The 23,416-nt window shown below is 33.4% G+C and overlaps 1 protein-coding gene across 1 annotated transcript in view; it reads right to left on the bottom strand.

The window, feature by feature from the left end:
- Window positions 1–23,416, bottom strand: part of Pop2 (CCR4-NOT transcription complex subunit Pop2) — a 39,732-nt gene that overhangs the window by 3,641 nt on the left and 12,675 nt on the right. The gene's annotated exons all lie outside the window — the stretch shown is intronic.

The following is a 23,416-nucleotide window of genomic DNA, read 5'->3' as shown; positions in this document are numbered from 1 at the left end:
TTAAATCGTTAATAAATTTCTAACGCACTGCTAAAAATCCAATGTTACTAAGTTCTGTTGAACGTGCCTGAAAATATTCCACACAATTTTTCGATTAAATACATATATAGTACACGTTAGTTTAATCACAAAGGTCAAAAACCATTATTATATATTAAAATACAGCCACCTTAAAAATTTTGAACTGTTAGAACCAACAACAGAGATATGGCGTTTTTACAAAGCCATACGAGGGTTGCCTTTTATATTTTGCGCATAATAATGAAAACACAGTCAAATATTAAGGAAAATAGTTTTATTGTTTTTCAAAATATTCTCCATCCAAGTCAATACTCTTCTGCATTCGCTCGAACCAATTTTCAAAGCACTTTTGCCAGTCAGAAGAGGCCAGCTCTAAAACCAGCTGTTTGAAGGCTTCTACAGTTCCTTCAGGCGTTGAAAACCGTTGATCTCGCATTTTTGTTTTTGATGTTCGGGAATAAAAAGAAACATTAGGTGTAAGGCGGATGACCCATCAATTCGACCTTTTGATTCCTCAAAATCTCTTGTGTGAATCGATACTGAATCGATACGTGAGAGCTCGCATTGTCTTGGTGAAGAATGATTTTTCTTCGGCGGTTGGTTTTGCTTAATTCTGCAAAAACTTTTGGCAAACAAATGGTTGTATACCACTCAGAATTGACCATTTTAAGTTTATCTAGTGGAACAGTTGCGACATGACCAGATAAAAAACAGGCGACCATTTGCTTTGAGGTGCTTCTTGCGCGAACAACTTTTGTTGGATTAGGCTCGTCTTGAACACCCATAAAGTCGATTGCTGCTTTGTTTCCGGCTCATAAGCATAGGTCCACGATACGTCACCTGTTACGATGTCATAGACGTGCTTTGATCCACCACGGCTAAATTTCTTCAACATTTCTTTACACCAATCGGCACGAGTCCTTTTTTGGGCAATTATCAAATTATGCGGTATCCAACGAGAACAAATCTTCTTTACGACCAAATGTTCATGCAATATTGAATGGTCCCACTAATGCCCAAGGATGCCTCTATATCACAATATGTCACATGACGATCTTGTATTATCAATGGACGTACAGTATCGACTGTTTCTGTCACAACCACCATTTTTGGATGACCTGCACGAAATTCGTCCTGTAAGGATTGGCAGCCACGTAGGAACTCGTTGTACCATCGTTTCACAGTGGCTAAGTGTGGTGATTTAACACCAAAAGTAGAATTAAGTTAAGATTGATGCACTCCTGTCTCGATAATCCACGTCGAAAATCGTAGTAAATCATCGCACGAAAATGTTCACGGGTTAATTCCATTTTTAGGCAATATGAATTTATAAACTCCTTATAAATAAACACAAATAAAACTCGTAATAGAAAACGTTATATGCAAGTTTATGCCAAAAAAGTCCAAACTTTACGATAAAAATATCACATGTAGTGTTGGCAAGGTGCAAAATATAAAATGCAACCCTCGTATCTGCATGTACTGTTGTGAAAATAAGCTGTTTTTTGCTTTTGTAAAATTTTAAATTTATTGGTTAGGGCCTTTTTGAATTAAGCTAACGATATGTACCCAATGGTGTGTATAAAAGACATTGCAACAAAAAAGGTTACTTATGGTAATTTCGTTTCAAAAAAAAAGGCACATTTTATTGCACTCTCATTTTTTCGTGTTCGATTGCAAACGTCAGACGAAATGTGTGTTCGTTTCATGAATAGGTGCATAGAGGGCAGGCATAATTCTACAGGTTTGAGTGCAAAAGTGCAAGAATGCACAACGTGCAAGGGCGCATTTTTTTTGTTGAAACCAAATCATCAAGACACACAATTTACACAGAGTGCAGCGCTGCATTCATATGACTGAGCGGAGAGAGGCGCGACTGCCTTCACATATGAAGTATGAATGTTGGAGATTTCAAGTTCAAAACATAGCTGCCGTAAAGCTAGTTGATGATGAATTGAAATTCAAAAACGCTCAGTAACCAGCGCCGTCTGCAAACTTTGTAGTTTTTCTCTAATATATACAATTTATATGTTTGAAATTTAAAAAAAGAATTTTTAAATAGCAAAAATATAAGTTAAATTAAAATATAATTATTATAAATAAAATATCAGAGCGATAACTGAGTGAAATATCACTTGGCTGCGGTTTCGAAAACGCGCTTTCTCAAAAAACGTTTGTGCAACGCCCTGCTAAAGAATTTGTTTAAAAACGCCCTATTTCAGGATTCGTTTAAAGAACGCATTTTTTCAGAATTGGTTCCAAAAGCTTCCTATCTGAGCTTAAATTCAATTCATTTTGACATTGGCCGAGGTCTTTTTAAAAAAAAATCTGAGATAGGGCGATCTTCAGTCGAATTTTGCGATTGGACGTTGTTGAAACAAATTTTGAAATAGTGTTTTTTAAAAAGTATTCTCAGAAAGGGCGTTTTCGAACTGACAGCAGAGATAGAGTGATATTACACACAGCCTTCGAAATACAAAAAAATAAAATTTCATGAAAAAAAGCTTTAAGATTTAGTAAGAGATATGTTTATAAAAACTTTAATTTTTCGATTGAATGCTATGTTAAATTTGCTATAAGCAAAAAAATTTTAATTTTAGATTGTGCATTTAAAAAAAAAAAATAAAAGACGAAAAATCCTCTTTTGTAAATTGCAGTAAAATTATATTATGACAAAAAAGTAATTTTTAATTTTAAAATTTCACAAAAAAAAAAAATAACCAGAAAGAAATACTTGAAATTAACTTCTTTGCTTAAAAGAAAATCTGGGTGCATAAAGTTAGCAGTAAAAATTATTAACAATCTGAACTGAAATGTATCTAAAAGCTGTTTTTGGCAGCCAAAACTTGAAGTGCCGGTACTGTTTTGACTCAGAATCGGGTTCACCACGTACAAACTTGGCAGAAAGTATAGTCCTATTTCTGGTCACAAATTTTTTGTTTGGATTTTTGCCGACTTGTGATATAGCAAAAAAGGCGATTGCTGCAATTTTAGACACGAATTTTACGAAAACCTGAACCAATTCGGAAAACCTGACTTCAGATTAAGGTCTTTTTTGTGCAATAAAAACTATTAGAAATCAATTACAAAAATCTGAATACCGATTTTTTATATACAGTTTTGTCCCCCAGTGCAATGCTTGCCTTGCTCTTAAAAGGGAACATTATTTAAATGGATATTAGAATGCTATTTTCAACTATCCCGAGATTAGAGACCAATAATCCCCGGATTTTTGGGACTTAAAAAATACCGCTCTCTCGGATCGAAAACTCAAGAAGTGCTTCAAAGTCTGCATTAAATTTTTAGAACATTTTTAAGTATGCAGTTTTGTGGCCTGTTTTAGAATTTTTTCGAAAAACGTTTTTGGCACAGTTACAAAATTCATTCAAGTGCTTATAAAATTAACGAAAATTAATAAAATAAACAAATAATTGATAGCATTTGTTAGTAATTTTTACTGCTATTTTCGTATTCGCTACTGTAAAGAAAATAAAATATCGGAAGCAATCAAAAAAATGTTTATTAAAATTTTTGGCAAATTTTTAAAGATACAATAAAAAAATAATGCATTTTTCGTGTGAAAAAAAAAAAAAAAAATGTAGATATTAACTCACTTATTCATAAAAAATATTATATATAAAAATAAAAAACAATGGAAATTTGTATGGAAATGCCACTGAAAAGACTTTTTCACCATTTTATGAATAAGGGGGTTACGAATGAAGCGATTTGTGTGGCCCTCAAAATATATTTTGCCTATTTGTTTGTAAAATACAAATTAGGGTAAATAATCAAATAAAAAATTAAGTTTCTAATTTATGTATATCATAATAATAAAATAAAATATTATGAAAATTTTTTCTTCGAAAAAAAAAGCTTTTCAAACTCAATTTCTTTTTGTAAAGAAGTATAAAAAATATCAGCACAAAACAAGCTCAGCTTATATTAAAGAAAAAATCTTTTGATATGGAAAATCATAAACCGATTTTTCAATTTCGCGAAAGAAATGAGAAAATTTACAAAAAAGTCCATAGCAATAAGTAAATATGTTTTTTTATTTTGTGTAGTTTGATGAAATTTTCTGTTTCGAAAAATCATGTTAAATTTTTTAGATGAACGAAAAAAATAAAGGAAATCTATAAATGAAATATACATATATAAACAAGTAAGGAAAGCTAAGTTCGGGTGTAACCGAACATTACATACTCAGCTGAGAGCTTTGAAGACAAAATAAGGGAAAATCACCATTTAGCAAAATGAACCTAGGCTAACCCTGGAATGTGTTTGTATGACATGTGTATCAAATGAAAGGTGTTAATGATTATTTAAAACGTAGTGGGCCTTAGTTCTATAGGTGGACGCCTTTTCGAGATATCGCAATAAGGGTGGACCAGGGGTGACTCTAGATTGTGTTTGTACGATATGGGTATCAAATTAAAAGTATTAATGAGGGTTTTAAAAGGGAGTAGCCCTTAGTTGTATATGTGAAGGCGTTTTCGAGATATCGACCAAAATGTGGACCAGGGTGACCCTAATGTCGGGTACCGCTAATTTATTTATATATGTCATACCACGAACAGTATTCCTGCCAAGATTCCAAGGGCTTTTGATTTCGCCCTGCAGAACTTTTTCATTTTCTTCTACTTAATATGGTAGGTGTCACACCCATTTTACAAAGTTTTTTCTAAAGTTATATTTTGCGTCAAAAAACCAATCCAATTACCATGTTTCATCTCTTTTTTTCATATTTCGTACAGAGTTATGGCATTTTTTTCATTTTTCGTAATTTTCGATATCGGAAAAGTGGGCGTGATCATAGTCGGATTTCGGCCATATTTTATACCAAGATAAAGTGACTTCAGATAAGTACGTGAACTAAGTTTAGTTAAGATATATCGATTTTTGCGCAAGTTATCGTGTTAACGGCCGAGCGGAAGGACAGACGGTCGACTGTGTATAAAACTGGGCGTGGCTTCAACCGATTTCTCCCATTTTCACAGAAAACAGTTATCGTTATAGAATCTATATCCCTATCAAATTTCACAAGGATTGGTAAATTTTTGTTCGACTTATGGCATTAAAAGTATTCTAGACGAATTAAATGAAAAAGGGCGGAGTTACGCCCACTTTGAAATTTTTTTTATGTTTGTCTTTTGTTGCACCATATCATTACTGGAGTCAACTGTTGACATAATTTACTTTTATACTGTAAAGATATTAAATTTTTTGTAAAAATTTGACTTACAAAATTTTTTTTTTTATGTGGGCGTGTTCGTCATCCGATTTCGCTAATTCTTATTTAGCACACATATAGTAACGACTGCCAAATTACAGCTAGCAAAACTTTTAAATTACCTTCTTTTAAAAGTGGGCGGTGCCACGCCCATGGTCCAAAATTTTTCTAATTTTCTATTTTGCGTCATAAGGTCAACGCACCTACCAAGTTTCATCGCTTTATCCGTCTTTAGTAATGAATTATCGATCTTTTTCGGTTTTTCGAAATTTTCGATATCGAAAAAGTGGGCGTGGTTGTAGTTCCATTTCGTTCATTTTAAATAGCGATCTGAGTTGAGCGCCCAGGAACCTACATACCAAATTTCATCAAAATACCTCAAAATTTACTCAAGTTATCGTGTTTACAGACGGATGGACGGACGGACATGGCTAAATGAATTTCTTTTTTCTCCCAGATCATTTTGATATATAGAAGTCTATATCTATCTCGATTAGTTTATGCCGTTACGAATTACCGTTATGCGAACAAAGTTAATATACTCTGTGAGCTCTGCTCAACTGAGTATAAAAATAAGTAAGTAAGAAATATTTTAGAAAAATCATAGTTTCAAGTTTTTTTTCTTGATACAATTTTTCATTGAATTTACTGTCACGATAAAAACACCCATTCGTATTTGTATAACTTTTTATATGAAAATTAAGACAGATTAAAACAAAAATACAAACTATTTGTTAATACCTATATGCCACTACTTTATTTTCTCTGCATTCTTCTTGTTTTTCTCTTGTTTTTTGTCGCTCTCCCTCCTAATTCGGTTTTAATACTGGTGTAAGTGTATAAACTATATTTCAAAAAACTAACGAATTACAAGAAAAATACAACCTAGTTCATTAAAAACAAGCGAGGCAGTTTGCATTTCGATAGGTTTTTTTTTGACATTCGGCCGCTTTTTCTTTATTTATTCTGACAAATGAAAATTTTGTTTTTAGTTTGAAAATTTTGTGCATAAAAATACAACTAAAACCAACTTTCTTGTGAAAATGTGAGCCAAATAATTTTCCCGTGTTATTTGCATTGTTTTTATTGGTAAAAATGTAAATGTAAAAATAAAATTGAAAACATAAACAAAAACATGTCAAACTCACTAATTTTGGGGGAATAGTGGTATCGCTTTCTCATAGTAGAAATTGTTTTTGTATTTTGAAATTCCGATAAAGTTCGTCAGTTTTTCTAGCTTGGAATCCAAGACAAAATAAAGTAGTGTCATATACATAGGTATAAGCAGTGCGAATTTCACTGTGTTTTTCAAAAAAAAGGAAGTACAAAATTTATGAAATTGTTTACTTTCAAGCACATACGTGAAAATTATTTTTTCTCCTTCGCTAAATAAAAATAAATAATTTTTATACAAAACTAGTGCACTCGGCAGATAGTGTCCTGCTCGAAAACTGGGGCCGAATCGTTACATACGATCCGTGATGGAATGCCGTTTTTTAAATCACTTTAGCTCCGAAATGGTGCATTGGATTAATGAAATATGTGAACTAGGGACAACGCGTTTTCACAAAATCCATAATATATTATTATTTTTTTAAATAGTTGGATATCCTTATTTTTATCGCTTGTGTGAAACCCGTTTTCGATCCGTGATCGTATTTTACGATTCCATAGCTGGTCTGCTACATTCAAAAAGTGAGGCTCGCTTCTGCTCCTCTCTCTATATCATTCTCGTCTACTTTATCATCAAATTTTCTTCTTATTCTTGCCCATCCCGTATTGCATTTATCTCGCTCCAACTCCCACTCCAAAACCAACTCCCACACTCGCTCGCACTCCCACTCCCACCCTAACTGCACCCACACTTATATATGAAATCTCTATTGTAAATACCTTCTTCAAATAATTGCAGGTATTAACGAATAAAAAGTATTCCTAATATGAGCGTTGGTTGAACCACACAGTTTTCCAAAAAAAAAATTTTAAACCAACCATAACGAACGAAAGAAAAAAATTAGAGCGTACGATTTCTCGAACTTGTTCGAGAAGAGATTTCTCGCGAGTCTCGCCTTCTCGCGAGATTCTCGAATCTCGAATTACTCATAAGGCTCGCGAGCTTCTCGACATTCAATTTAATCGATTCATTGGTTCTTTTATATAGAGCTTACGATTTCTTCTAGAGCACAAGCGAAAATTTCCACAAAACCACAACTAAAAAACACCGAAATGTATAGAATACTGCCAATGCAGCGACTGAATTGAAAGTCGAGAAGCTCGCGAGCATTACGAGTATTTGGAGATTCGAGAATCTTGCGAGAAGCCGTGTTCTCGATGTCTCGTTAAAAAAATAAAATATTGTGAACAAAATTATATATGTATAATAAATATGTTTTAAGTTAAATGTATTGAAAAGCAATATAATAAAAAAAATTCACAAGTAAAAAAAAAAACAAGTGTATAAATACTGTCCATACAGCAATTAAGTCTATGTCGAGAATCTCGCGAAAAGTCGAGTTCTCGATTTCTCCGGTCTCGAAAATCTCGCTTGTGTTCGAGAAGAAATCGTAAGCTCTAAAAAAAAAGATCGAAATTGGTCAAGCCGTTTTTGAGTTTTAGCGACACTGAGGCACATCAATTCATTTTTTGTAAAAAAAAATATTTAAAAATATGTAATTTTCGAAAAGAAAAACTTAAAATAATTAAAGTTTCACCCTTTCTAAACTCGTGAAAAAGCACTAAAAATTTATTACTATATGCTTTCGAAAAATGAGAATAATTAATTTATTAATCTTTTCTATTTCGAAAAAAAAAAAAAAAAATTGAAAAAGCCATTTTAACTAAATGGTCGCCGTGCTAATGTTGCCTTAAATGCCAGGGTTCAAAACCACGGTAGTGGGAGGTAAACCTCCGCGTGTAATTTCGCCATAAAAAGCTACTCAGCGAAAATAGTCCACTAAATTATTAAAAAAATTAAAATTAAAAATAGCTTTAAAAAATAATTTCATACATTAAAATCAATAAAGGGCACTCCTAGCTCAATAATACAAAAAAACATGCATTGGGCAATTCTTTGTATGTATTTCTACAAATAGAACAAAGCAAAATCTGTTCATAAAATGAACTTGCCAACAACAATAGCTTTGGTACAAGCAAACATACAAAAGTATATATCGTCCAAAGAATAAAACTATGCAAAGAAGGCAATTGGGAAAAGTTGCACCACAACAAAGGCATGGCTTTGGCTGAATGTGTTTGTCAATTGTTTAATCATTGCAGGAGTGCGAGTTCGAATCCCACACCCAGGAGCAAAGGCTTTGAAGAGATTTATGAGGTATAATCGTAACAGCTATCGCCTTGTCCGTTCTGATGGCACGTTGTTTCAAACTGTTAAAGAAGCTACTCTACCTTGGCCTCCTGAAACAGTTTTTTATCAGACCAAGGGCGCTCTATTTTATTTGAAGAAAGAACAATGTTTGTATCTAAATAATTAAACTTTAAGTATTTACATTCAACTATGTAATTAGCTTAATAAAACGCAATTTTTTTATTTCATCAAAAAAAACTAAAAAGCAAATATAAGGAAAATGTGAATTTGTAAATTTAGTTAAAAACAAGTAAGGAGGGCTAAGTTCGGGTGTAACCGAACATTACATACTCAGCTGCCAAATTACCGCTTGCAAAACTATTAAATTACCTTCCTTAAAGTGGGCGGTGCCACGCCCATTGCCCAAAATTTTACTCATTTTCTATTCTGCGTCATAAGGTCAACCCACCTACCAAGTTTCATCGCTTCATGCGTCTTTGGTAATGAATTATCGCACTTTTTCGGTTTTTTGAAATTTTTGATATCGAAAAAGTGGGTGTGGTTATAGTCCGATTTCGTTCATTTTAAATAGCGATCTGAGATGAGTGCCCAGGAAATTACATATCAAATTTCATTAAGATACCTCAAAATTTACTCAAGTCATCGTGTTTACAGACAGACGGACGGACGGCCGGACGGACATGCCTAAATGAATTTCTTTTTTCGCCCAGATCATTTTGATATATAGAAGCCTATATCTCGATTAGTTTATGCCGTTACGGGGTACCGTTATGAGTATATTAAATACAGCAGCAAACAGAAAAACGGCAGTGGCATTTTTTTCTAATTTCGTGAATTAAATTCTCTTTTATTATCGATATTTTAAGAAAAAGCTGTTTTAAATGTAGAGAAAATTTTACGAAAATTTTGAACTTTTTATTGGGAGTTGACTGACATTTAGTTTTGTCGCTGTACTAGCAGTTATATATAGAGCTCCCGATTTATTCTGGAGCACAAGCGAAAATTTCCACAAAACCACAGAAAAAAATACTGGAATACATGGAATACAATTAATACCGCGACTGATTTTATTGTCGAGAAGCTCGTGAGCTTGGTTCGCGGACACAAATATAAGTTTGCTCCTCTCTTTTAATTTCTTCATCTGCTACTCACCTTCGCCGTTTCCCTCTTGACTTCAGCGCCACCTCTGGAATGCAAATGGTATATACACAAATTTGGGAAAATCATTGATCATTGTAGCACATTTTTCTGGACCTCAAATCGCCTTCCGACAACTGTCACCGAGCTCTCAATCAGCCTAAGATCAGGAAATTGTGCAGACATGTCTTAGACAAATATATTTTCACTTGCAAGCCTGCTTTTCGATATGCTTGAGCTGCGGATATACAAAGCTGGAAAATATATTGAACTCGCATATTCTCAAAGCGTTGTATGCTTTGTTTGGAGAATGTCTGGTTTAGCACCTGATTGTCATATGGCTTAGCATCTGGTTATAGCAAATCTGACGTTTTTTTTTGCTGTAGGAACCAATTTGTTCAGTCTATGTGAGGTCTTCATTGATCGGCCTGTTTAACCTAAGGCTCCCTTTATTGATTCCTTTTTCGGTTCCTATAAGACATTTTTCCGCGTTCACGGAAGAACCTTACCTTGAGGCTGATCGATTACGTTGGTGACCATGACTATTGACATTGACTTGGATAAATATTTCTTCGCAGCCAAAATCCACGCGTACAACAGCAACACACAAGAACCTGAATGTGAGGAGCTTATGCTACTAAAAACAGGAATAGCGCCTGAAAATTTAAGTCGATGTCCAAATAAAGGTGATGGAATAATTAATATTAACGACGAAGAATTCGAAAAGTGCATGCATCATAGGTCGGACAAATGCATGCCTGACGACTGGGATAGAAGTGTCCTTTGCCCAATCGTACAGAAAAAATATTCTTCAATCTGTGCCAACTATCGCGGAATCAGTCTCCTTAGTATCGCAAATAATTCATTCTACTTTAGACTCGGCAAATACCCGCGAGTTCCACTTACACCGAAATGAAAAATAAAGATTTGATTATAAGCAAGGAGAAAATGAAGTATTTGCTTCTATCAAACATAGAATCAGCACATTTCGAAATAGTAAGACTTCGTGTATCTGGAAACCTGCATTAACACAAGCATCAATGTAAGCCTAACAATCTGGCGGAGAATTTTTTTTTTTTGCCAATAAAGGCTACTTTGGACTGAGTAGGTATTTAAAAACTGCAAGCAAAACCCAAGCTCTACATGCCTCTTATCGTACCTGTGCTGATATGTGTTACATAATTTTGATGCCGACTTTAAATAAAGTGGCTTTAGACGTGTTCGAGAGAAAATGTATACGAAATATTTACGGACTCTCACAAGTTAGCGACGGCGAGAACCGAATAATAAGCTGTATGAGTTTTATACTGACATCAACATGGCCCAGCGAATAAAAACACAGCGAGCAGACGCCCCCATTGGAAGGACCATGAGCTAAATGATTTGAGTACACTCAATTAAAACTGTGACGAATATTAGCATCACTAAGCGATACTAGCATCACTAAGCCGATAGTAAGCAGCCACTCGTATGTACGTAAACAAATCAATCACCACGTACACACATACATACAAGGCAGCGGAGAGATACTCACAAACGCATGTAATCATAAGCGGAAGTAGTACTCACATATACACACGCATATGGCTACAAACTACAAATATACATGTATATGGCTGGTAACCAAGCATGAAGTTCGCGAAATTACTAGACCTAAGGAGAAATGGGTGAACGAGGAAACCGAGAATATAAAAGCAGCGCAAGCTGAGGCATGACTAATCAGTTTGATTTAAACACGCTATCAGTTGCGAAGTGAAGTATAATTGTGAAGCGTAATTGTACTACTCCCAAAGCAGTCTAATAAAGACCATTTTGCAATACAGAATATTGGAGTGATTTATTCAACTGTTTAGCGATTCGAACGTTGGCAGAAGGTTTCAAATAAGCGGAATTTCCCTAAAGTCATTACAACACTATAAAAAATTTTCTAAAAACTTCAGTAAAATGTATTTGGATCCTTTTTTCATGGAAGCTTTAACAGTTTCAGGATGAATGTGGGACAGTCTTGATGGCGGACAATGTTTAAAGAGTTACAATCTAGAGAGCCGTTACAGATGTGAATTTTATGGTTTTAGTTTTGATAGTTATATAAGCTTGCTACAAAAGCACTTTAAATACAACTGCAACACGAATATATAGGAAATTATTAAAAATTTTATCTATTATTTATTGTTCGTTGATTTAAAAAAAAATTACACTTGTGTAACTAATTCTAAAAATTCAAGGAGTTTTTAAAAATCTCCATGGAAATTTCAAATTTTCTACTTAGAGCTTTTTGAGTATGCAGTACTGTTGCCCGGTAAATTTCAGTCTTATGCTTTGACCACAAACTTGGCTATATCAATGAAAACGGCTTGTCATATAATGTCAAATGCATTTGCCGTCCATTTTGACTACAAAGTGAAAATTAAATTAACCAAAAAGTGAAAACGGCAATTACCCAACGGTATGGCAAATTTAACATTCAAACTTCATTTGCTAACAACACGAGAAACTCGGTACCCAACTGCTTTCCTCGTCACCGCCTTTATTTCAAGCAACGAATTCCAGCAACAAAAATATTTGTGTGTAAACAGCGACACTTTTGACTCCAACTCACCAGCGGGTCAGCTCGAGTCAGTTTTTGATGTCGAGCCTAATGAAAACCAAGCATTAAAAAGCACAAATTTTATGTAATACTTGGTTTTGGATACGTCAAATTTGACCACAAACTTGGCCATATCAATTAAAACGGCTTGTTATACAATTTCAAATACGTTTGCCCGTCCGTTTGGACTGCAAAGTGAAAATTGGCAAATTTGACATCCAAATTTCATTTACTAACATATTGGCAGTTTATTTTCGTTTTCAATAGGCGTCGCATCAATAAATAATGTCACAGTGTGTAAAAGCAGCCGGAAGTAATGAAATGAGTTTGTGAAAAAAAAATTAACATAAAACTTTAGCGTGGGTCTTGACCGCGCACTGTTTTTAGACTTCGAGTCAGTAATGTGCCAAATTGCAACGCTTTTAACCTCCAGCTGACCCGGGAGGCCGTTTTTGAAAAAAACAAGCATAACTTGCGCTTTGTTATTCTAAAATTGTTTGGGCTACCGAATTGCAGACTGCAACAAATTCTAAAAATTCAAAATAAATTTCATGCATATCCTTTTCCTGAATTTTTTCAAAAACACTTTTGAGTTGGGTTTTCATAGCTTTAATTATAGAATTCATTAAAGTTTTTTCTAAAATTAAGGAAAATAAGTAAAAGAAGAAAATAGTTGATAAAATTTGTTATTAATTTTTTCTGTCATTTTCTTGCTCGCAGCTGTATGTACAAACAAATTAAACGTATCAAAAATTATAGCTATATTCTTTAAAAAACTCCAGCAACATTTTTGCGTTGAAAGATTTATATCCATAATAAATTAATATTTTAAGTGGTAACTCTAAAGTTTCTTTAACTATTTATGTTACATAATTACAAAACTTAGTGTAAACTGACTTCTAATCCTATGTACCTATGCTAATTTATTTTAGAGCTCTGATTTGGCTTTATACATGTAATAACATATGAAAATTATCCTACTTAGATTCAACATAAATCGGAATCAACTGCCTGGCCGTCTCGTAACAAAGCACCAAGAGACATGAAATCCGCAAGCTTCCTTGGACTTTCGTTAGAGGAAATCGTTGGCAATTTGTGGGTGTTGTTGTTGTTGTAGCGATAAGGTTTCTCCCCGAAGGCTTTGGGGAGTGTTATCGATGTGATGGCCCTTTACCGGATACAGATCCCGTACGGTAACACAGCATCACTAAGGTGCTAGCCCGACCATCTCGGGAACGATTTATATGGCCAAATTAAACCTTCAGGCGATCCCTCCATCCCCACACCCAAGTTCCATAAGGAGCTTGTGGTCGCCAGAGCCTCGTCTGTTAGTGAAACAGGATTCGCCGCGGATAGGTGAGGTTGACAATTGGGTTTGGAGAAGCTATATATTGCGCTGGTAACCTGAAAGGGTTGCGCTACACAGACCCTTGAATCTGGTATTTTAATCGCCTCTTACGACAGGCCTAACTCGCTGTGGGATTTGTGAGTGGTCGCTCCTATTGGGTGAGGCAAAGCACTGCTACAAGAAGAAGACATGAAATCATTTTCGAGCTATTTTTCCCCAAACCTTAAAAGGTCTCCCACTTTCTGTGCTGCCAAATGTTATAAATCTACTTGGGAAATGAAATACCATTGATATAAAGCTCTTTTTTTGCAAGGATATAGCTTATTTTATTCGTCCACAACCCTTTTCTCCAAAGCATTCCTTATAGTAAAGGCACCCTCTCTGCCGAATTTTGTTACGATCGGTTTCACGATTTTTGATGTATGATTAATAATATTTGTAAAATTGATTTTATCACAAGTGGGCGGTGCCGCGCCCATTTTAAACAAAATTTCCAAATTTTTATCAAGGGTCTCAATATCAGTCCACATGTCAAATTTCAACACTATGTGTATTATTTACTAAATTATCCGGTTTTTTGTGTGTTTCCAAAATGTTATATACATAAAAAGTGGGCGTGGTTATTATTCGATCTCGATCATTTTCAATAACAGTCTATTCTGGGTCCAGATAAGCTCGTGTACCAAATTTGGTGAAGATATCTCAATATTTACTCAAGTTATCGTGTTAATGGACGGACGGAATATATGGAAGTCTATATCTATCTCGATTCCTTTATACCTGTACAACCAACCGTTATCCAATCAAAGTTAATATACTCTGTGTGCAAAGCACGCTGAGTATAAAAATTACTTATTATAAGGGCGATAGCAACTGCTTAATTTACAGAATAGCACATCGACGAAGGGGCCGATCTCATTCACTCCTACTATGGAGATGTGTATTTCTATGTATATGTAGAAATTAAACAAGAATGGACATGAGCTACCACGGTGTGGAAACTCCTGTGTCGCACGCGTAAGCACGGTTTCATTCCAAAATGAATATATATCCTAAGGTTTCATTAGGTAGAACGGATCAAGTAATTGAATTTGGAAGAGAGATACTTGTCAGGGTTGTAAATGAATGCAATTGTTTGCGAATGAAATCATTTAAAGTCACAATCAATGACTTCTAAATTGTGGAATGCAGTCATTGGTTTAAAGAGAAAAGAATTAAGTTAGAAGTATTTTTTGAGTCCCGAATAATGAGCCAATTTATTAAGTCTCTTATACTACGTTTCCATCAAACCATGTGTTCGTTTGTTTTGATCGACCGTCGAGGGGAAATTTCAAGATTGTATTTCTGTCAAGAGTTATTTTGCTTAAAACATTTGGCAAACACGGAGATTAGTCTTACTGACTTATAGCCCCCAGCAAAAATTTTAAAGTGTTACAACCAATATCAACGGAGTTCTCCCACTTTTAAAAGGCTATATCTGCAATTTGAGTGATTGTGAAGATCATTTTTGTTTGCCTCTGTAAAATTTTAAATTTGGGACTTTGTGAAAATAGGCTAACGATATTACATATTCCTGTAAAACAGATAAAATTATTTAAAATGACTACAAATCACGTGAAAAAAGGACATCCACTCAAATTATTTCAATTTAATAGCTTAGAAAAATTATGTAATAAAAATTAGTGAATCAATTGCTTTTTTTACTTCTCAATAATATTTTTGCAATTTCTATGTCAAAATTTAGCAAGAATATATCTTTATATAAGGAGACATTTTTCGCTGATTTTTGTCCATTTATATAAAGGAAGTGCTTAAAATTTTATTTTATTTTTATTTTTTCCTTTTCTAACATTTTCTCGGTGTCTTAACCCATCTGTAGTTTTACGCTTGTAGCTCAATGAGAACTTACATAAAAATCAATCCCAAAATTCCCTCCGTTCCGTTTGATTTTTCTAAATATCTTAGTCCGTGCGCCCCCTAGCGAAACTTTTTGTATTGTGTCATCGGCTGTCATCAACTTCTGAATTAAGCTCTAAATTTTTAGCCTCTATCTCATCGAGAAGTTACTTAAAACCCGGTTTCAAATTTCTAAATTATTATCTAATTTTTTTCGATTCGTGCGCCACCTAACGGAATTTTTTCTTCTTTTCTTCCTTTGCCACCGTGACTTACCTGTCTCTGAGGTTTTATGTTTGTAGCTCAGAGAAGTTACTTTAAAATCGATCTCAAAACACCAAATTTCCAAATTCTTATCTAAATATTTCGATCCGTGCGCCGCCTAACGGAATTTTTTTCTCCTTTTCTTAAATTTTCTCGGCGTCTTATCCTATCTGTGAAGTTTGACAGTTGTAACTCAATGCGAACTTACATAAAAATCAATCCCAAAATTCCCTCCGTTTCGTATTATTTTTCTAAATATCACATCCCGTGCGCCCCCTAGCGAATCTTTTTGTATCGTGTCGTTGGATGTCATCGGCCTCTGAATTAAGTTTGAAATTTCAAGTTTTCACGTTTGTAGCTCAATGAGAAGTTAGTTACAAATCGATTGCAAGATTTGTATGAAAAGCGGACAAACATTCAACCGACCTAATATAAAGGAAGTAAAAATAAAAAAGTGTAAACGTTGAATTTCTGTTTATAGTCTTCGTCGCAGAATACAAAAATTGATTGCAAACATTTGGTAAGAAAGTCAGTAATTATTTGCAAATTTATGTATTATTGTTTTTAAAATTAATTAGTCAGTTAATTTATTCTGATGGGTAACAGACATTTTTTTTTTAATATTAGTCATATACAAAAAGTATTGCAATCATATACAAAATTAAGTGACTAATTATGTGTAAATTAATGCATTCCATTACATCTCCAATTTTAAATAAGTTTTTAAGGAGACTTGATTCAAATTATTACAAAAAACAAAAAGGGAACTTCAAAATAAATATCTAGCCATTTATTGACTTCTAATGGGTCATATAACACAAAAAATAATTGAAATTGTTTGTAAAAAAATTCAAATGACTAGTTATGTGCAAATGATTGGTAACATAATTATTTTTATATTTATTTGCTGACCACTTTATGGATTTTTTTTATTATTTATGGCGTACAAATCAAATTGCACACTCTCAACTGTATACACCAAAACCAAAAGCAAAATAGAATCACAACATAGAAACAATGTCATATACGAAATTAAATGCAACGGAGGAGAGAACAACGACTGTAACAAAATATACATTGGAACGACAAAAAGACCACTAGGAGTGCGATTACAAGAACACGAATCGGATATAAGAAGAAACAAAAGCGGTACAGCGCTTGCCCAACATATACTGACACATGCGCATACAACTGATATACAAAACGCCAGAATTTTAGACACAGAGAAAAGAGAGAGAACAAGATATACACTGGAAAGCATACATATTTTGAAAAACAGAGAAAAAACAATAAACAAAAAGGAAGATAGCGACGAAATCGCGGCAGCATATTTGTTATGTTTATGATAACAAATCAGTCTGACAAATGTACCTGACATTGATGGTACAGATAAATTATGTTATGTGACTCAAGTTTAAAAAAAATTTTTGTTATTGTTTAATGTTTTTAGATTATACATTTTTTCCAACTTTTCAATGTAAGTGACACTTATACATGTTTTGATGATATTAGGGGGACTCATGTAACCGTATAAATGCCTTATAGTGTGTAAACTTATAAATTTATCTAGTTTACGCACGAGCTGTCAAATTTTGTATGAAAAATCATTTACACATGTTGTATAAATTTACGCGCACATTTCATTGTGTAAACGCGGTAAACTCAAAGGAATGCAACCTTGCAGACATTACAGCATGCATTATTATCAGAAATCTCCAACATCAGCAAGTCATTTACAAGAATAACTTAGTAAAGACGTTTTAGTTTTGATTTTTCACTTAATCCTGGCATTTTTTAATTTGTTAACAATCAAACAATTTTTGTTTGGCAATAATACATCTGATAAACAATCAAGTTTATCAAGAGTATTTCTAGGTGCGTTCATATAACAGCGTGTGTAAATGGATATAATTTTACACCTTATAAGTTTATATGCCTTCATGAGTCCCCTAATTGTCTCTTATGTATTATCTTTGTTTGTGTCTTATAAAATAAAGATCCTGCCCCTGAGGATGCCAAGGAGATTGGCGAAACGTAGGGAGTTAAGTGGAGAAAAAGCGTATCTTTTTTTCTTGCACTAGCGCACATCAGACCGCATCAGCTTATTAAAAAACTAACATTTATAAAAAAATAATTATTTTTAGTTCCAATTATAAAATCTAATGAATCATTGATAAAAATCAAGTGACTAATTATGTACAAATGCATTCATTCTTTACATATGTGCCTTATTTCAAATAATTTCAAATGAAGACTTTTTTCCAATAATTGCAATCAGTTTACAAACAAAAAGTCACCAAATGCTCACACTTCATTTGCTTAATTTATCTAGTCCTGCTCATATAGTTCAAATAACGATTACAATAATTTGAAAAAAATCAAGTGACTAATTATGTGTAATTGAATGCATTCCTTTACATATCTAAATTCAAATAACTTTAAAAGCAGTTTTATTTTTGCAAAAATTGCAATAAAATTATGTAAAAAAAAGATATAACGAGTAATTTTCTTAGTTTTGAAGTTGTTGTCCTTTTTTAACTCAGATTTTTGACAAATTTGTAAATAAAGAACAAAACTTGCCATTCTGCAAGTGGGCCTTATTCATAGAAACCAAAAATGTATTTCTTTTTTTTTTTATGAAAAACAAGAAGTGAGTAATTGTGCGTAAATCAATGAGTTCTTTTACCATCTCTTGATACTTTTATATCACATGGCGCTCGCATCACAACATACATTTACAATGAAACGAACTTGAGAGCAAGGGTCCAGTACTAATATGCATTGAGATACATACATATAAGGACTGAAACAAAAATTTCTGCAAATTTGAAAATTCTCATAAAGTGCTAACTTTGTTTGTGCTTTCGTTTTTTTTATTAGCATGAAAATACATATTTATATTGTTACGAATCTTAAAGATTTTCGATTATTCTGCGCCTTCTATTATCGTTCAATTCACTGAACTGTCAAATAAATAAACACAAATATTCTTTATTAACAGCACTACCATGGTAGTAGATTTTCAAAATTTAATATACTGACGCACTTCACTTATATTGTGTAAGAATCAAACTGATTGACAATTCCTTAGCTTGCGCTGCTTTCATGCTCTTAATATCCTCGTTCGCCTATTTCTCTCAGGGTTATACTTCTATGTATGTATCTGAGTAATGTGCTATTTATTGCTGGGCACATGTATGTGTGGCTGTTTTCTATTTCATTTGCTTGCGTTGTTGTTGTTGTCTAGCATTTATTACAAGCGGCATAGTGACGTATCGAAACTGTTATTATTCGTCACATTCTTTCGTAGTTGTCCGTATGATAGAACTTTTCTGGAGAGACACGACATTAAGTTTTGTACTACGGTTTTCATTGCTTACCCTATTTTCAAAAGTTTTGCTTTCATCAGAGCCCATTACAGCTCCTCCTCCTATTATCTTCGAACCAACGAACAGCGTGAATTTATGCCCGCATTCACTGGAAATTATTTGCCAATCAGAACCTTTTTTTTATCTGGATGGTGTTTTCCGAGTTAGTAATGCCCGCTTCAGACTGCAAGCAATATCACTGGGTACCTGGCAGCAACGTTCTCAAGTATATTTTCAAATAAGTTTCGTCGTTCATAATCACACAAAAAGTGTTAGTTCCCCAATTTGGTCTCATAGAGCTTAATAGAGCTTATTCTCAAACTAGACGACTGCTAATCCCTTTGAGCGGCTACTTCTTGGTTTGCCCTTCACTAAGCCAACTTCCTTGAAGCACAAAACTGTTTTTCGGGCCGTGTCATAGGATGATCCTGCGAGTTTCAGCAGCTTTTCGTAACTAAAATTGGGATTATTCGTCCAAATGTACACAAAATTTGTTTTCGTGGCTTTGCGTTAGTACTCACTTTTCTCGTTGTTGAAGGCTTCATTCTAGAAGCTTATATAATTTTACAAATCTTATATATTATTTCTAATTGCTGTTTATGTACAGGTCGCTTTCTATAAATAAAGTTTTGGTTGCAAAGAGGGGGATTCGTGCTATTAGCGAGCTTTGGGAATTATTAGTCGTAGTGCTTTTGTTTAGCTATATTTTATTAAAATAATTTGTTAAAAATAAACGATTGTGAGCATACAAAGAAATCTATTTGTACTATGGCACTATTGTGAATATTTGCACTGCATTGCCGGCAGTTGGTACCGTACGCCAGATGGCAGCGCAAGCGTATCTAAGTTTTTATTGATACAACAGCTGATTTCTGTTGATATTTGGTATGCGACTTTTATATTTGTTGCGCAAGATGCGCACGGGTTCGGATCGTATCATGAAACACCAACTCAAAAATTATTTATTGAAAACGTGCTACGTCATATTAAAAATTAAGGGGGGTTCTAAATTTGCAGAACTTTATGTACCAGTCCTCTTATAAAATGAGTAGCTATTTAACGGATATATTGTATACAAAAATATGTAATAAAATTGCTTACTTTACAGATTCCACGCTTTTCGTTTGGTTTGCTCCAAGAAATGAAAACTCAAAGTGATAGTTTGCTTTTATTTCGCATATTTTTTAATAACAACAATAACAAAAGTTTTTTCCAATTTAATTCAATTAATTTGTTTTCTATAATATTTTTGTTTGTCTTTAATCAAAAATTAAATTCAATTCAACGAGTGTATAAATAATAAAATTATAGTAAATTATTGCTAATTACCAATACAAAAAAAAATTTAAGAAAGAAAACTAACAAAACAAATTTGTATGCAAATTAAAAATAAAATCAGAAACAATGTAATTGCTTAACAATGTAGTAACAACAACAATGTTTGATTTGAATAACCGAAATTACTAGTTTTATATAAATTTCAAAGGCGCTTATGTAAAGCGCACATATTAAGACGAGTTTAGCAAATTTCATGTAGCTGCAAATAAATGCATGGATTCGTAAAGGGTTTGAACGAAATTTGGTTTCATAACAATTAAAAAGAAAAAAAACAAACTCTTTCAAAACGGCTTATAATAAAGAGACGCATTTAGTTACAGCAAACTGACTGCAGTTGAAAATAATAAAATAAATCAAAAAAAAAAAAAAAAAAAATATTTTAGTTTCCAATACAAAATCGACAGGAATGATTTTAAATAAAAGGGAATTTGTTTCAATAAAACTTGAACTAATTCCAACTTATTTTAAAGAACGATACGATTGACAACTGGTGAAATAGCTTATAGATGCAATAAACGAGACAGTCGAAGTGAATATGACAAAAGAGAGTCGAATTTGACAATACTCGCCGCTCTCATAAATAAAACGTTTGCTTCTTGATTTTGTTTTTTTCAGTATCATAATAAAATATTAAACTCAAGCATTTTTGATGAAATGTGAAATAACGTACAGGAAAATAACGGCTGCGATCTTTCTTTTGTCGACCATTTCTTTTTTTTATATGAAATAAGCCCATTGCATTACTTCCATTTTTTGCGTTAATTCCGGGGGCATTATTTCCTTGCATCATATTTATAGAACTTCTGAAAGGAGATGACACAACTAAGGCATATAGAAACATACCGTTTATTTAAGTAGCAGTAGTAGGGGTTCAGGGGGTTCTGTAGCGCAATATATAGCTTCTCCAACCCAATTGTCACCCTCACCTTCGAGCGGCGAATGCCGTTTCACTAACAGACGAGGCTCTGGCGAGGGGAGGGAGGGATGGCCTGAAGGTTTAATGAGGCCATATCAATCGTTCTCGAGATGGTCGGGCTAGCACCTTAATGGTGCTGTGTTACCGGAGCGCACCGGATCTGTATCCGACAAAGGACCATCACATCGATAACACTCCCCAAAGCCTTCGGGGAGTAACCTTATCGCTACAACAACAACAACAACTTAAGTAGCAAAATAGTACCCTCCCTACTACCTACTAATGACTTCACCTCACCTGTCTGATTTATTGCATCATGGTATAGAGTATTGATGTATATGCATGAAGTTTTTACAAAATGTAATATGTGAGATTGCTGAAGATTTCATATCATAAGTCGAAATTATTACTATTTAAAAGGTGTACTTCAGAAAACTTATATTGTACTTCAATATAGTCAAGTGTACTTCAGAAACCGTAATATGGCCTTCAGTATTTTTTTTTTTTTTTTTATTCTCAATAGTACTTCAGAAACGGAAAATTGTTCTTCGGAAACCGTAAAAATGTGTGTCCAGAATAAACGTACAATTCAACAAAAAAAAAAATTGGTTTCTTCTGATAAAGGAAGCTGCTTTGCATTAAAATTATTTGATGTTGCTTCTTCTGGACATGAACCCAGGTCCTTCGGTGTGGTAGCCGAGAACGCTATAACACTGTAGGATTTGTTTGCCGAACAGTATTTTTTTTTATTCTAAGGTACAGTTAAGACTTTTGAAATGCAACAATTTACGGTTTCTAGAGTTCAATAGACTATTCTGAAGTAAAACTAAAGGTCTCTGAATTGAAGTTGACTATTATGAAGTAGAATTGACTACTCTGAAATATATTTGATTAATCTGAGGTCTAGTTTATCGTTTCTGAATAACAAATGATTATTCTGATATGAAATCTAAAGTACATTTGAAAAAGATATAGACTCTGGAAGTACATTTGAAAAAGATGTAGACTGGAAATATAGTTATTATAATAATTCAATAAATTTTCAATAATTTTAAACCGAGACATTTTGAACTTAAAATTTGTATTAAAAAAATAATAATAATTTATAATACATGGGTCGTTCCATGTCAAACCGGCTAGTGGTTTTTTATTACACTATCAATATCAATGTTTTGTTTTTTGGTGTGGAGCTACATCAATTTCGAAATTAGGATGCAAGCATTTTATTGTATAAATAAATGAAAGGCGTGGTCCACCTTTTCCTCTTATTGGTCATATTGACTGTTATAACTTGTTTGTGCAAATGCAACAGTTTTAATAGCTTGAATAATGATATTTGAAAAGTTAATACTGCGACCATTTTCGAACTAATGCGATATTAGTCTAGTTTTATCACTCTTTTTAAATTTTTTGTTAACGGCTTGAGTATAAGTCAGGGCCCAAACTGTTATTCCTATGACAGTAAAAGTCCTTCAGAAAAAAATATTTCCGAACTTTTAATTTTTTAGTCCGAAAAAAAGATTAAATCCTCTTTTATTATATAAGGAATTCTTCTTTTTTCAAGAGAAAGCGATATATAGAATTCAGGGCAATATCTAAAATGGATCAAACTTTATGGGAAAGAAACAGGTGCAAATTTACTATGGAAAATTATAAATATAATGCTAGAGTTGGTTTTGGTTTTTTTATGACGAATTTCTGGTATTAGTAACAAAACCTTTGAAATGACCATATAGGTTTCAAATCTACACATTTAGAAGAATCTATTGTTAAAAAAATTAGTTTCATTTGTGTAAGCCGTTCCATAGTAATAGGGCCGGACTTCTATTTGCCCTTAGAAAATAAACGTCCGGATTAAACCTTTATTTTCGGAGCTATAAAATAAGTCCGGATTTTAATTTTATTTGTGGATTTCTTTGAAAAATTTCCGGAAAAAAATATTGCATGATTCGTCAAGAATGTGCTTTGGGTATCCCCGAAATT

The sequence above is a fragment of the Eurosta solidaginis genome, chromosome 5, assembly GCF_040869045.1.
Source record: "Eurosta solidaginis isolate ZX-2024a chromosome 5, ASM4086904v1, whole genome shotgun sequence".
NCBI classification, from domain to species: Eukaryota; Metazoa; Arthropoda; class Insecta; order Diptera; family Tephritidae; genus Eurosta; species Eurosta solidaginis.
This window is presented reverse-complemented; position numbering and strand designations above follow the sequence as displayed.